This window comes from Octopus bimaculoides, chromosome 9, assembly GCF_001194135.2.
Source record: "Octopus bimaculoides isolate UCB-OBI-ISO-001 chromosome 9, ASM119413v2, whole genome shotgun sequence".
Lineage (NCBI taxonomy): Eukaryota > Metazoa > Mollusca > Cephalopoda > Octopoda > Octopodidae > Octopus > Octopus bimaculoides.
This window is the reverse complement of record NC_068989.1, coordinates 33,405,380-33,408,627: the sequence shown is the minus strand read 5'-3', so window position 1 is coordinate 33,408,627 and position 3,248 is coordinate 33,405,380. Positions and strand designations below refer to the sequence as shown.

The following is a 3,248-nucleotide window of genomic DNA, read 5'->3' as shown; positions in this document are numbered from 1 at the left end:
TATATATATATATATATATATGTTTGTGTGTCTGTGTTTGTCCCCCCTGCATCGCTTGACAACCGATGCTGGTATGTTTACGTCCCCGTAACTTAGCGGTTTGGCAAAAGAGACCAATAGAATAAGTACTAGACTTACAAAGAATAAGTCTTGGGGTCGATTTACTCGACTAAAGGCGGTGCTCCAGCATGGCCGCAGCCAAATGACTGAAACAAGTAAAAAAGTAAAGAGTATACACACACACATATATATCTGTAGATATATGTACATATACACATACATCATCATCATCATTCAACGTCCGCTTTCCATGCTAGCATGGGTGGGACGATTTGACTGAGGACTGGTGAAACCGGATGGCAACACCAGGCTCCAATCTGATTTGGCAGAGTTTCTACAGTAGGATGCCCTTCCTAATGCCAACCACTCCGAGAGTGTAGTGAGTGCTTTTATGTGTCACTGGCACAAAGGCCAGTCAGGAGGTACTGGCAATGGCCACGCTCAAAATGGTGTATTTTACGTGCCACCTGCACAGGAGCCAGTCCAGCGGCACTGGCAACGATCTCGCTCGAATGACTTTTTATGTGCCAGGAACGCGAAGCTGCAGCACAAGTGCCAGGAAGGCGACGCTGGTAATAATCACGCTCGAACGGTGGTGCCATTGCTTTTGCTTGCCCCAACAGGTCTTCGCACTGTTCAGAACATAGCATAGTACAAAACAGCGTTCATTCACTCTTAGAATTACTAAATAGCCAGTAGTATTACAATATACTTCCAAGTTTAGATTTGAGCATTCTTTGTGTGTGAAAATAACAATGGGATTGAATGACTCAGCTTAGGTAACGGATATCATTGGAATCTATCTCTTATTCCAGATCAAATCCAAATTCCCACTGATAACGGGAAGTCTGTACAAGGACAATGCTCTTTTCCTAAAGAAAAACTGTACAAAAATAAAGATAGAAAGATATAGAAAAGAACTCCATATCTTTTTTAGACGTTTCGGCCTTTCTATAACCATAGACTGTAATTACCATAAGGCAAATTTCCTAGATGCGACTTTTAATTTGGAAAGTGGCCTGTATGAACCATACCAAAAGCTGAATGAATGCTTAAGATAGATAAATGTAAATTCCACTCATCCACCATCCATAACTAAGGGAATAATTAAGAATATAAATATAAATAAATGCGCCTAACCAGGTTCATGGGCCCGGTTTCCCAGTTTTAATGACGTATGCATTCCCCAGCTGGACGGGACGCCAGTCTATCGCAGCATTACTCATTTTTGCTAGCTGAGTGGATTGGAGCAACGTGAAATGAAGTGTTTTGCTCAAGAACACAACATGTTGCCTGGTCCGGGAATCGAAACCACAATCTTACGACCATGGTGCTGACACCCTAACCACTAAGTCATGCGCCTCCACAATTAAGAATATAGCCACCAGAATATCAAGATTATTGGCCATAGAGGAAATATTCAACCAACATACACTATATTACAATGAAGTGCTAGTTAGGGCCAGATATAAAGGAAAAATCAAGTTTGAAAATAACAAAAACCCAAATAACAATAACACAAATGCAAATAAGGTAGAATACACGCAAAACACAAATGACATCAACAAATGAATAACAATAAAAAAGAGAAAACATGAGGAACAACTGAAAGGAAGAAAACAGATATAACTCAAAATAGGAAGAAGAAACCAAACAAAAGGTACAAAAATTTGGAGGTTGTATGGTATAATCCAATTTTTGGACTGCAAATATCATCCAAAATAGGTAAGCAATTCATTGCAACATTAAATTGATGCTTCCCTGAAACACATAAATACTGTTTATTCAACAAGCACACAGTGAAAATATTGTATGCAATGTCTTACAACATGGAGTACTACATACATAAATAAAACAACAGGAAATTAAACATACAAATGAAGTCTGCTGGCAAAGAACAAACAAATCAAAACATCACAGGATTTAAGACCAATAACAAAAATAAACAAAAGATAGACCACAATAACTCAGATAACATACAAGATGGAGGTGTAGTAACGCCTGCGCATGCGTAGTCTTACGCATGTGTAGAATTAAACAAGCAAGCGTTTCCCGCTCAATTCATTCTCTTTCTCGCTGGCCAGCGATTGAGCATGGACGTGTGTTTAAAGCTGTCTCTACATCTTTCGGACTTACACTCGACAGCTCACTCAACAGAACTAAAGATGTTTATATGTTTACCACCTAAATAAAGTGTTTAAGTTGTTTAGTCTGGAGTTCAGCGTTCCGTCATATTCTTAAATTATATAGTAGAAAGTCAGGTATACAATCTAAAGATGTATAACCCACTTTCTACTAAAGTGGTGACCCCGGAGGTGATTCGATCACGCAGCCCACTGAGCTGCAATAATCCTCTTTCTACTAAAGTGGTGACCCCGACGAAGAAAAACGCAGCATGGACTCTGGACTACCAACTTATAACTGGTGAACCTCGACTAAAGAACAAATACGGCCATGGAGACTGACTCATTACCAACATCTCCAACCATAGTCAACACGACTCAACAAGCGCGGTTTTTATTCTCGTCTCTGTTAGAGTGGATTTTTTTTCCACTCACGAAAAACAAACAAGAATTATGGCCTGCTGTTTTTATGTTTTTATATGTCGCATTTCACACTCTCACATTACACATACATCTTTTATGCCACACAATAACTCTTGTTATTTCATTTCGCACGGTCGTTTTTTCATCTTGGGTTAAGAAAATTTTTCTTCAAGGTTTTCGCTAATGGTCGTACAGAGATTTGTCTGTCGATCATTCTGTAAAAGCGTACCTTTTCAAACACTCATCACCAAGCAGCCTTTTCACCACCAGCGTCGTGCGCCAACCAAGATTACCACTGTGACAACAACAATTACTACTATCAATTACAAGCTTTCCCCCCGACGTCGCCAAGTTTCAACTGAATCATTACCACTGTCAACATCATTACCACCACACATACAGAACACAGCTATAGCAGTTCCTGCGCCGACGTCTTCATCAATGTACTCTATCTCTGTGTTTTGGGATTTTTCGCAGTCTATACTACAGACACCTTCACTTGTTCTGTGTTTTTTCTCACACACACACTTGTGCACTCATACATTTTCTTTCCTTTCAGGGAAAACAAACACTCTAGACTTTTACATCGCGTGATTCCAGTTTCCTGGACAGTTGTCATCACGGTTGTTTTGTCATTGTCAT

At 39.7% G+C, this 3,248-nt stretch overlaps 1 protein-coding gene across 3 annotated transcripts in view; it reads right to left on the bottom strand.

Annotated features, from left to right (window-relative positions):
- The window catches only part of LOC106875106 (mitochondria-eating protein), a 63,632-nt gene that overhangs the window by 10,021 nt on the left and 50,363 nt on the right, over positions 1 to 3,248 (bottom strand). The window lies entirely within an intron of this gene.